Consider the following 13,894-nt stretch of genomic DNA (forward strand, 5'->3'; position numbering starts at 1 on the left):
TTAGAGGTGGATGTTAGATATTATGAAAGCAAACTTGTAGCAAGGGTCATGCACATGCAGCAACAACATTAAAATAGTGTGGCAAAAAGAGTCCAGCAGCGTGAAATATATGTAAGGCCTAGTAACCTGGAGAAGATGATGACGAAAAAGCCAAGTCATGAGCTTTACTTTACAAAAAGTGACTAACAAGCTTTGTTAACTTTCAAAACAATATTTATTTAATTAATCCCATTAAAAAATATAATGGCCTTTTAGAAAAGAAAAAAAAAATCAGAAAAATTATTTCATTGGCAGTGTTTGCATATCACTATTATTGTTTATTAATTTTTTTCTGAAAAGAAATTTTATCTTTACTCTTGGCATTGGCATTTGAAAGTGAGATTCTATATTTTTGTCAGCTTCAAGAAAATGGAAGATGAGAGAGAAGGGGAGGGCATGGCTGAGCGGGTGTAGACACTTACCTACTACCTGATTGATTAAATTCTTCTTAGAAATAATTCCTTATTTCTTTGTTACTTCAGACTCTGCTTTACAATTAACGACCATCATCAACCACCGCTTTATTGGCGATGAGGCCATTTGCAAGACCAGCACATGCTGGCAATGCCAATGGGACCAAAAATAGTCACCAATGGTGAAGAAATGATGGAAAGAGAAAGAGATTCGAGCTGGACCATTCTCATAATTAGAAGGACCATTAAGTTTTGGCCATTTGACAACCATTTTACATAGCAATGTGGGTGTAACTCAAATTTCAGTATCAATGCAATTTTGTATTTGTATGTAATTTTTTTTCTTAGTTCTGGTTTGTATTAGTTTTCGAAAATAGTATTGATGTGCTGGTGTGCAATAGGCAATATATATATATATATATATATATATATATATATATATGAAGAGGGAAGATTTTGTATTATTAAAAAAGTCCAAATAACCAAGTTCTGGACCTTTTCATCAAAGACCAAGTAAGTGAAAAAATGAACTTTTGGTCTCAATTAAGCCGTAACTTTCTAACTAAGTGCAAATTGATGCTAACTTAATACAATATTATTTTTTCCTAATTTTTTAAATACAACAAATTATTTAATACTTTTAATAAAATAAAAATAAAAAAATAAAAAATGTGGAGAACATTAATCATCAAACGCAAAAATCACTTTAAAGAAATTGCAAATCCAGAAATTCCACAAATCATAATTCTTCATCATCATCGTCCTCTTCTTCTTTTTATTTTATTCTCATCCCCATGACATTCACCCATGTCTAGATCTACCATTACTCTCTCTCTTTTATATATCTCTCACTCTCCATTGCCTCTTATAGGGTCACTCACAATAATAATTGTGTACATTAATAAAACTAAACAAGCACAAAAATATTAAGGAAAAATAAACAAACACAAAGAACACAATATTTATGTTAAAGACCCTTTAATGTAGAGGGAAAAACCACAGGCTAAACTCTAATTCAAATCAATATCAATAAAAAGCCGTACAATTACTCTCCAATTTATTACAAACCGGAGATCTTCAACCCAAGATATACCTGAATTATTTTTCTATCCCATAATACTCTTGATTGCAAATCCATACAATAGAAAAATAATCCTTCAAAATATTGCTTGAATAAAAAAACCATTTAATTTCAATAGTGATATGAATAAAGAACAAATCAAAACAAGAAAAGGTTAAACCTTGCTTTTTTCCTTTGACCTTAGTGCCAAGCAGAGAGAATAAAGAAAGAGGCTTCAATTTTTGCTCCAATTAGTTTTTTTTCTCTCTCTCACCAAACTTACTTTATGTCACATCTGAGGACTAAAGAGGTAAATTGCCAAGGACTTATAAATTAAAAAGCCACTACATTTTACTCTTCCCAACGTCACCTGCACACATGCACTTTTTCATCTCTTTTTTTTTTCTTTTCTTTTTATTATTTAAATATGTGTTGCACCCCACATCTTTAAAGCTAACAATCTCCCCCTCCAGCTTATGGGGAAGATGTTTTGTTCCTCAACAAATCTCATGGAACTTAGTCTTGTCGCCTGGGCATAGAACTAATGCTTGTCTCAAGTCACCACCTTAGTGAACATGCCAACAGAATTTTTATCTGTGTGAATCTTCTTAAGTAAAATTTCTTTTTCATTCACATCTCGAAGCCAATGGTATCTCACATCAACATGCTTGGTGCAACAATGGTATGTAGCATTTTTGCTTCAATCCAAAGCACTCAGACTATCACAGTCAACCACATACTCATCCTGCTTCAAACCCAACTTTTGGAGAAATCTCTTCAACAACAATAATTCCTTAATAACTTAAGTTGTTGCAATATACTCTGCTTTAATTATAGACAATGCAATATACTTCTGTAATTTAGATTGTCATGACACAGCTCCTCTCGCAAAAGTAAACACATATCCTGAAGTAGACTTTCTACCATCAAGATCACCTACCATATCTACATTTATATATCCTACCAAGACTAGTTTTGAGCCACCAAAATACAAACACATTTTAGAGCTAGCTCTCAAATATCTAAAGATCCACTTCACACTTCCCAATGTTCTTTCCTTGGGTTAGAAAGAAATTTGCAAACTAAACCAATGTGCAATATCCAGTCGAGTACATACCATTGCATACATCAAGCTCCCAATTGTAGAGGAGTAAGGAATAATTGCCATCCCTTCCTTTTCTTCTTGAGTAGAAGGAAATTCTTCTTACTAAGCTTGAAGTGATTAGCTAAAGGTGTGCTAAATGGCTTAGCACTCTTCATATTAAATCTATCTAAGACCCTCTAAATATATTTTTCCTGTGACAACTATAGCTTCTTTGCTTTCTTATCACAGACAATTTGCATGCCTAAAATGTATTGTGCGTGACCTAGATCCTTCATGTCAAAGGAACTGAACAACTCCTTTTTCAAACCACTAATCACCTTAGCATCTTGCTCTACTATTAACATATCATCAACATAGAGCAAATGGATAACAAAGTTACCATTAGGAAATAATATGAAATGCACATAATGATCGATATCTGTCCTGATATACCCATGACTCAACATGAAAGAGTCAAACTTCTTATACCACTGCCTAGGTGCTTGTTTCTATCCGTACAAGCTCTTCTTCAACCTACAAACCAAGTGCTCCTTTCCCTTCACTTCAAATCCTTTTAGCTAAACCATGTAGATTTCTTCCTCCAAGTCACCATGGGGGAAAGCAATTTCCACATCTAACTACCCAAGTTCAAGATCCATGCTAGCAGTCAATCCAAAAATCACCCTAATAAATTAATCTTCACAATAGAAGAAAAAATCTCATCAAAATCAATTCCTTTCTTCTGATTAAAACCCTTCACTACTAGACAAGCTTTATACTTGACTAGCTTATCACCATCTTTCTTCAATTTGAACACTCATTTATTCTTCAATGGCTTTTTACTCTTTGGAGGTTCAATCAACTCATATGTATTGTTCTTCTTCAAGGAATTCATTTCTTCTTGCATTGCTTTTATCCAGCGAACCCTTTCCTTATGAGTTAGAACTCCTTGAAAGCTTTCTAGCTCCCCTTCTTCAGCAAGAGTGACATACTCTAAACTGGGATATTTAGTAGATAGATGGTGCCCTCTAGAAGATCTTCTAAGCTGAGGCACTTCTAATTGAGGTGAATGGGGCCGCCCCCCTTGCTCAACACCTCTACATCTGCATCATTAACATCAACTGGTACTGGTTCATTATCTATCCCATGTTCTTCATTCAACTCTTCTCCTATGGTACGCATAGTTGAAGGAGATACTGGTGAAGAATCAATCACAACACTTGCATTTGACTTCTTAGTTGTCTCTGACTCTAGAAGGATTTCATTCTACTGAAATACTACATCTCTTGATTTGACAATCTTCTTCTTAATTAGATCCCATAACTTATACCAAAACTCTGCGTCTCCATATCCCAGAAATATACACGGAGTGGCCCTATCGTCAAGCTTTTGTCTTTGTTCCTTAGGTACATGTACAAAGGCTTTGCAACCAAACACCTTCAAGTGAGAGTAACCAACTTCTTTGGTCCATACTCTTTCTGGAATGTCATAATCCAAACCAATTGATGGAGATTGATTTAATAGGTAACAAGCAGTAAGTAGAGCTTTTACCCAAAATACTTGAGCAAAATAGCCATCTTGAGCATACATCTGACCTTCTTATTGATTGTTTTATTCATTCTCTTAGCCACACCATTGTGTTATGGAGAGCCAGGAACCATATTCTCATGTCTAATGCCATGCTGTTAGCAGTAGGCTTCAAACTCCTTTGACGTTTATTCACCTCCATTGTCACTCTAAAGACATTTTAAAGGGAGAACTTTCTCTATTTCTACCATGTCATGAAACTTCTTGAAGTACTGGAAAACCTAGTCTTTTGTTTTCAAAACAAACACCCACAACTTTTTTGAAGCATCATCAATAAAAGTCATAAAAAATCTATAACTACTTACGCTTTTAGTTTCAATAAGACCACATACATCAGAATAAACTAAATCAAACATACCCTTTTATTTTTTAGAAGTACCACTAAAAGAAACTCTACGTTGCTTGCCCAATAAACAAATATCATAAGGGTTTAAATTCATACCTTTGGCAAAGGCAATGAGAGCTTCTTTGCCAATGCCTAGTGAAGCATCATCTTTAATTGCATTCAACTCACTATCAAGCAACTTCATTTGAGTTTTCATTAGTCCATTGAAAGACTTGCCTCTAGTAACCACCATAGAACCTTTAGTCAATTTTCATTTTTAATCACCAATATAGCTGTGATATCCATCTAAATCCAAGGAATGAGACATCAAATTCAAGCGTAAACCTAGTATATGTCGCACATCTTTCAAGGTTAATGTGCAACCCAAATTAGTTTACACTCATATTTCTCCAACTCCCACTATAATATGACTAGTATTGCCCATCTTTAATCTACCAATTTTCTCGGTTTGTACATAAAAAAATTATCTCTCCTAGGTTTAGCATGATAACATGCTCTTGAGTTAATAATCCACTCAATGTAAGGATCTACAATGACGTTACATTGATCTCTTTAAAGGAAAGCCCTACTAGTTTAGCATCTTCATCAAATACAGTAGCGGCTGTGTTATCATCATTTGACTTATTTTGATTCTTATTATCCTTCTTTTGATTCTTCTCATCTTTCTGTTCCTTCCTAAAAGCCTTGCAGTTTCTCTTGATATGACCGTCCTTCTCGCAGTGATAGTAACTAAATTTTCCTTTTGACTGTGATTTGCCTCTGGATTTACTACGCCCCTTAGAACCTTTGCTCTTGCTTCTACCCCTATTCTCTATAACAAGAGCATGTGTAGTAACTCCACGCATATCCTTTCATCTGATCTCTTCATTATGAATGCTATCCTTGACCATATGCAAATTTAATACACCATTAGGAGCAGAGTTGCTAAGTGAAACTACCAAATTTTCCCAACTATTTGGCAAAGAACTCAAGAGAAGTAAAGCCTACAGTTTATCATCAAGTTCTATCTTCGTGGTGCCTAATTGATTTGCCAGATCCTGAAAATCACTCAAGTCATCTGCAATTGAGTGCCCTTCTTTGAATTTCAAGTTCATTAACCTCCTGATGGTAGAACATTCACCCATTGTCTAATATTTCCAACAACTTTTCTATGTAACTTCTCCCAATTGTCATCAGATGTTCCTTCAGGCTTTTGAGAACCTAATTTAATAGGATCAAAGAAATCCTTGTAGAACAGATAGTCCTCCATCATCAACTTCCAAATTGAATAATTTGTATTCAATAATTTAATCATTGAACCTATTGGATTATCCATCTTAATTCACACAATTAAACCTACAGCCAAATAGCCAACTAGGCTCTAATACCACTTGCTGGGGTCACTCACAATAGTAATTATGTAAATTAATAAAGCCAAACAAGCACAGGAATATTTAGGAAAAAAAAAAAACAAAGAACACAATATTTACATGGAAAACCCTCCAATGTAAAGGGAAAAACCATGGGCTATACTCTGAATCAAATCTACTATTAAGAAAAGCTAGTACAACTACTCTCCAGTTAATTACAAACAAGAAATCTCCAACCTAAGAAATACCCTAATTACTTTCTATCCCAAAACCCCACAATACTCTTGATTGTAGATTAATACAATAGAAAAATAATCCTTCAAAATATTGCTTGAATAAAACCACCAGCTAATCTCAATAGTGATATGCATAAAGAACAAATTAAAAGAAGAAAAGATTGACCCTTGTTTCTTCCTTTTGACTTTCGTACAAAGCTAAAAGAATAAAGAAAGAGCCTTCAATTTTTGCTACAATTCCTTTTTTTTTTTTTTGTATCTCTCTCACCAAACTTACTTTATGTCATATCGAAGGGCTAAAGAGGTAAATTGCCAAGGACTTATAAAGTAAAAAGCCACTACTTTTTATTTTTCCCAATGTCACCTACATACATGCACCTTTTCATCTTTTTTTTTTTTATTTAAATATAAGTTGGACCTCACATCTTTAAAGCCAACACTTCTCTCTACTCCAGCTCAACTTTCTACCCTAATTCTGGGGTGGTGGGCGATTGTTGATTTTAGAAACTAGAGTGTTTTGAGTTTTCTTAGATGAAAGCCATGTCTTTCAAGGCAAATGGGGTGTTGGATTATCTTCTTCTTCTTCTTCTCCATATTCTTTCTCTCAACTATCACCACATAATCAATAGCAACAAGGTGGCAAAACAACAGCACTAAAGAAAATTTTGCTATGTAGGTAGTGAGCCCACATCTATGCTTTACACTAGAAGAAGCCCAAGCCCTCCAACATCCTCCTCAACAGTGTTTTCTTCACAAGGCGATAGTAATGGTAGTGGTGGTGGTTGCTTCACCAAAACCACCATTGGCGTGGTAGTGGTAGTTTCAAGCTATTCCAATGTAGATATAAGTACTAAAAAATGTAGGCAGCTTAGAATGGAGGACTAGGAGGGTGTATTGCCTGGATCCCCTAGTCAAGAACAGCCTATTTTAAGGCTAATTATGGGTAGTGTTGAGGACCCAGCTTTAGAATTGAACAACCTCTCGCAAAGTGGAAATGTTGTATAAGATATAAATTTTGCTGTTTATAGGCACAAATTGGTTTTTGAAGCTGTTATTGATGCCAATGAGGAGGGTTTTGTGAAGTCAAAAATTTAGTAAGTTTGATGTGAAGTGGAAAACATGATTTTGCTGTGAAAATAAATTGGGTATTGTGGGTTTTTGTTGCAATCTAGGTTTTTTTTCCTTATTCTTTTTTTTTTATTAAAAATAATAAATAATTTTTATTGTTTTAAAAATTTAAAACTTAACATTTATTACTTTGAGATTCAAAATATTATTATTTTAATTTTTTTTGCCAAAAAAATTAGACTTATTTTGACTTAAATACAAAGTTCTTCGTTTATTAGGCCAAAAATATTAAAATGGACATATTTGGAATCCCATGAAAAGTTGAGGGGCTTATTTGTACTTATCTCTATTTTTTTATATTGACCAAATGCATTAGAGTAAAACTTACCCACATCGAGATTTATCCACTTAACCAATTAACAAATGTCATTTTTAACAAAAATTATGGTAGGTGCTACTTATAAATACATGATAGTAATTTTTTATTGGTTGGTGTATAAATACCATACTATATCTAAGAATTTTCCATTTATTAGAAATCAATACTTTTTTTTTTTTTAATTTCCAAGTATTAAAAAAAATTATATACTTTATGAAAAAAATGCACAACCATGTTCTTGGAGTTTTTTTTTTTTTATTCGATTAAACTCATAAATTTTCATTTGAATCAATTGAGCTCAATTGTTACAGAGATGGTCTTGTGGGTTCACTGACAAGCCCAAGTAAAGATAACTCTAGCCACGGTAGGTTGATTTGTAAATTTGAAGATCTTCAATAAAACTGTAAGATTCTATTAATTTCAGTTTCGATTCAAGTTTTTATTTGTTTTATTGATTTGATTTAAACCAATCCAATAGTTAAATTTTTATTAGTTTCTTAAGGAAAAAAAAATGCCAACTCGAACTACCAAGTCTAATTTTGATTCGGTTAAAGAAAGAGAGAACGATTCCAACCCAAGTTGAACTCATAAACTTTCATTTTGGTCTGTGTCCCCGGTTAGATGAATCAAATTGTGAAGCTTGAATGAAGAGGAGTCCCATTACAGAATTAGAACAAATAACAATTTTGAAAAATACTCTTAATTTACCTATGCATATTCAATCACCTCATTTATATAGACTCTTCTGTAATCGTAATTCCAAAATAACATATATATTGCAAGAATACCCATTACTACTTGTGTACACTTGGAGCATTTCACCAAATGAATGAATAATTACAATGTATTAAGAATATTTTACACTTAGCCAAATGATTGTATTCTTGAATAAAATATACTAGAATGATTCCCACACAATACGACGAGATTTTTTTTTTATAAATAAAATTATTTTCATTTTTCTAAGAAAATTATATATATATATATATATATATATATATATATATATATATATATATATATATATATATATATATATAACTTTTAAGTCAATTGTTGAGAGTCATACAATTATGGGGTCTGTATGCATTTTGCTGCTCACAATCTAGTTGTTGAAGGATCTGCTTGCTCAAAGCTTTCAAATACTAATTCTCATTTGCTTGGGTCAATTCCTGTAAAATATGGGAAACAATCTAATATTAATTGTCCATAAAGAACTTCAAAGAATCACATGCACCACCAAACCACATTGTTCTTTCAGTAAACCAAAAACATGTCCACTGAATTCAGGATCAAAGTTGATCTTTTAATGGATCAATAATAATTAACCACCAAAAAAATTTTAATTGATGATTTTACCTTATGGTATTTGTTTACCTAATTATCACGTCTACAAGGTGATGCAGTGGCACCAAAATGTTTTACAGCCTAAAAAGAAAGGGAAGAGATTTGAGGTGCATCCTGGTCTTGGATGCCGAAAATTTAATCGGAGATGGTTTTTAAAAGCATAACTAATAAACATTTGACAAAAAGAATGGGATGCCAATAGTCAAAATAAACATACATCTAAGCACAACTGCTGCAGCAGCATCCAAAATGGTGCCTCCCCAGAGAAAGAGACCATCTATCACCATTTTTGCTTTTGTGCCTGCAAATTAGGGGGCAGACAGAAATCATTTATAGACAAATGAACATTAAGCGAATGCCTTTCACAGTTAATGAAACATATGAGGAAGATATGAAAATTACAAAAAATATATATATATAACTTACCTATTGATCCAGAGAACTGTAACTTACCTGCTGAAATTGATCCATAGAAATAGGATTGTCTTTAAGATAAGTAGTCTAGAGAGCTTTGCAGTCTTTCAACAGATTTGAAGGAATCTATGAACCAATAAACACAAAATGTCTATGAAGTCCTATGCAACTAATAAAACCTACCGTACATGTTTTTCCAAGACCTAACAATAAAAAAGATTTATAATTTGAAGATGTCACACTACGTCCCTGAACAATTAATCAGATTTTTAAATTTGACATCATCCATCAATGGCAACTGATGCTTTTGAAATATTCCTTTAGATTGATAAACCACACCTCATACACATATTATTGTCTCTACCAGCTTTGATTGCCCTAGTATCTTCTTGATTCCAACTGATTTTTGTCTGAAAAACATTACAATTAAAAATCAAATGTTAAATTCTTTATTGAAATATGATACCTTAGTAATCATCCCTCAGGTAAGGACACTAATGACCAATAGATAGCCTTAATTAATAGTGTGTACCGCACCTTTAACCCCTACTCATTTCCTGCTGATAAATACCAAAAAAGAAAATCCAAATTAATCTAGATGATAACCATCAACTGTGAGACATAATTAAAGAATAAAAATGCTTTAACTTTGAGGTTAGGTGCCTAATAATTTTAGTTAAAAAGCATAGGTTAACTTTGAGACAGCACTTCAATTTACAGCCACCTTGAGATTAAACAACAGGGAAAAAAAAATACTACTAAAGGAGCTGCTTGCAGCAATGCAAAGTTCTCTCTATTTTAGATGATGAACTGCTGAGAATTGGGTTGATTGTTTTGTCACAATCTTAATATGGTAAATCAATCAGTGGTAGAAAGATGAAATATTATCTGTTTTTCCCAAGTAGATAAAAAGGAATCAACAAAAGCAGGGCATTTCCCACCCAACTCAAGAACAACTGGTGTTAGATGCTTCACAGCAGCAGATATAACATCCGTGCCACAAGGGCACTACCTTAAAGCGGGAGAAGAAGAATCAATGACGCCAGCCTCCCTGGATTATGTATAAATGATTAAGGATTGGTTTATTTGGGAGGTTAGAGTTGGTATCTGCAAAGAAAATTTTGTTTTCATCAACAGATGGTCTCTTCCAATTCAATGAATTAAAAATTACAAATTTGATAGATAATTTTAAAAATAAAAAACTGAATTTCAACGTAAAATCAATTAATAATCATAAAAACAACATGCATCAGCAAAAAAATAAACCCATAATAGAGTAAAAGACATAGACCCTAATGCTTTGTGCTTCATTGCTATATCGATAGCACAAAATAAGCCGAATAGTAAAATTTATCAAGAAAAGGTCATAAAATACATTGATAGTGGCAGTGATGGCATATCATATTCTTTATATTTTCCATCCTCTTTACCAAACAAAACCAAAAGAGTCCCAAGGTTTAGATTTCACTAACGTTAAGCAGAACTTTAGTGCTCCATTCACCTGAAATGGAACAATATACTTGCCCATAGATCATAATCCGATACAAAAAAAGAATAAAATTTCTATAACCTAAATAGCCACATCAATTAATGCTTTTTTAAGGGAAGCAATGTATTTCGCATCATTACTTCCAGGATCTCCAGTCAACAACACCAAATATTTCCAAATCATCCAAAATTCTGATATTCTCTTCGGCCTTCTAAACAACATCGTGAGATTCCAATTCTTTTCCTTATTATTTTTTTTCTCGCCAACCATACAGATCAAAAAAAAAAAAAAAAACATTTTGGTTCTTCTAGTTTCCTATTTAAAAAAAAAAAGGATGAAAAACATATGCTTGTGAGAAACAACAACCAATATTCCAAGCGCATTTCTAAATTCAACAAAAGCCCAACAGCAAAAGAACTTACCCGGACTGCCTCCGCATCTTAAAGCAAAAGAAACTATATCATCGGGAAGAAGTAGAGATCAGAAGACAAAGAAGAAATGAATGCGGGACAGCAGCAAACCAACCATCTGATGTTAAAGTTGGCGACCCGACCCGAATGTATCTTCGGCTGCGGAGAAACCCAGGCGGCCGGATTCGTTCTGTTGGGTTCTCCGGCTGCTGATGAAGGGAGCGGTGGTGGTGGAACGACGATTTGATGCTCAAAGAATGATTTCTCTCTTTCTCATCCTCTCTTATCTGCCATCCTTCTCTCTATTACTCAAATGTCACCATATCACTCCATATCTTTCATTGTTGCAGAAAAATTAGGGATATAAAAAGAAGAATACAGTGATTCCGAAGAAATGTACCAAAAGCTTTAGGGCAGAAGCAAAGCTTCCGAGAAAAATAAAGCCATCCAACAACGTTGTTTTGGATAGAGGTATGGGCAAGAAGGTCAAAGATGCACGGATAATATTGCCAAACATAAAATACAAAGAACCCAGACATCGAAAAGGCAAAAGATTTATGAAGTTGTAATATTATAATTTTTTAATTTAATAATATAATATAAAATTTTATTAATTTTTAAATTTTATATAATAAAATTTTTTAAATTTTTAATTTTTTAATTATAATATGAAGTTTAATCAGTATTTTTCTTTTCATTCTTAAGTAATATGTAAATTAAATTTTTTTTTTTTATAGATAAAATAAATTTTCATACGTAAAGAGAATAATTTTATATTTTGCATAAAAGAAAAAAGAAAAATATTAACTACGTGCAATATGAGAGCTATTTATATTAATTCTTAACTGAAAAATTAATAATCGAAAGTGAAAGAAATTTTATTATATAAAATTTAAAAATTTAAAAAATTTTATATTATATTTTAAAATTTAAAAATTTTAATATTATAATTATATAAGTTAAATGACAATCGTTGAAAATTATCCCATAAACATTTTGAAACATCATGGGCAAATGTGAAATTGAATCCAAATTTACTGTCCATCTCAACTGCCTTTTTTTTTTTTTATTATTATTCTATAGAATAGTAATGGCAATGAAGCACTGTAACACCCCCGTTGTATAGCCTGGTATATTTCACTGTTCCGGTGACAGGTGTCGGTCCGGATAATTTATGGGATTAGGGCCACACTTAAGACAACTTGAGAAGCCATAGACACAAATAATTAGTAAGGTTTAATTAGTTAACTATAAATAAGAAAAACAGAACATAAGAGGTTAAGCATGAGAATCACAGATGAGTGACCTCCTCGAACGCTCACAAGTCATTTTAAACTCAAATTTGAACCGTAAAAAGTGACGCTGCGGTCCTTAGGACCCTTATAAACCACGGTGAAAAGAAAATCACGAAAAAGAAGCGTTAAGTCGGTCAAATAATTAGGTCGAGAGAATCGAAGAAATATGGAATTAATTGCAAGCGGGATGAGCGTGAGCGATTTGGTCAATTGACCCCGAGAGCTGACTCCTGACCTAACTGTCAAATAAAATCGGAGAAAAGAAAATTTCGGAATCGAGAATTAAATTAAAGAACTAATAGAAAAAAAAATAAATGGAAAAAAAGAAAATGAAAGAGGTTGGAAAAGTCAAAGGGATGACATCATGTATGATGTCATAAAGGTTTAATTTAATTATTTTATTAATTTGGGAATTTTGGACTTCAAAAAGGGATAAAGATGAAAAAAAAAAAAGAAAAGAAAAACAAAAAATCACTTCTTCTTCCATGTTGTGCCGCCCCACCTTCTCCCTCTCTTCTCCATGAAAATTTCTTCCATTAAGCTTACACTTAAGCTTAATTTGCTCCACTTAATCTTCATAAATCCCATAAAAACCTTGTTAGACCTTGCAATCTCAGCTTAAGCACAAGAAAGAAAGAAGAAAGAAGGAGAGAAATTGGAGAATTGGCATTAAAGTTGAGGTTAGTATGCTAACTTACTATTCTTCCATTCAAATGCATGTTTAGGTAATTAAGTGAGCTTAGAACTTGATTTAAATGAAACAAATATGGGGGAAGAATTAAACTGAATTTTCGGGCAGCTTGAGAGGAGTATGGTTTGCATGAATATGATGCAATTGAATGAGTTTAGAAACCTTAGTTAAATGATTAACATTAAAATCATTAGAAGTAGTTAAATGCATGAAAGTGATGAGTTAGGGTTTTGAATGCTAGGGTTTGTGAACCAAATTTTGAAGAAATGCACAAATGATGACTTTGGTCTATTGTGAGATGAAAAATGGTCAATAATGACCAAAAGAGATGTGTGGGAATTGTTGGAATGAAAACTAAATTCGTAGGTCCAATGGTCATGCTACTGGCAGCATGACCAAACCCACTTTGAAGAACCAAAACTCAAATTTTACAAGCCCAAATGATATGCCACCAATTGAAGATGAAAATAGACATAAAATAGCACAATTTTCATTAAGGAACCATGGCCAAAAACTGACCAAAACTTGGTGAAACAATTGACCAAAGTGAAATGAGAGCAGGCTGCCACTGCACCAAACTGACCAAATGAACAGTAAGTCATAACTCGAGTTAGACAGGTCAAATTGACCTGAAATTTGGCCAGGGGTTAGAGGAGATATAGATATAAAACTTTCATGAAGAACATC

At 32.9% G+C, this 13,894-nt stretch overlaps 1 long non-coding RNA gene across 1 annotated transcript; it reads right to left on the reverse strand.

Annotated features, from left to right (window-relative positions):
* Nucleotides 1–9,370: 9,370 nt before the first annotated feature.
* On the reverse strand, nt 9,371–11,767 carry LOC110653211 (uncharacterized). Its single transcript, XR_002494531.2, has 2 exons — nt 11,234–11,767; nt 9,371–10,429 (listed from the first exon to the last, which is right to left on the reverse strand). It is a non-coding gene; the product is annotated as an uncharacterized LOC110653211 (long non-coding RNA).
* Nucleotides 11,768–13,894: the final 2,127 nt, after the last annotated feature.

This window comes from Hevea brasiliensis, chromosome 1 (assembly GCF_030052815.1).
Source record: "Hevea brasiliensis isolate MT/VB/25A 57/8 chromosome 1, ASM3005281v1, whole genome shotgun sequence".
NCBI lineage: Eukaryota > Viridiplantae > Streptophyta > Magnoliopsida > Malpighiales > Euphorbiaceae > Hevea > Hevea brasiliensis.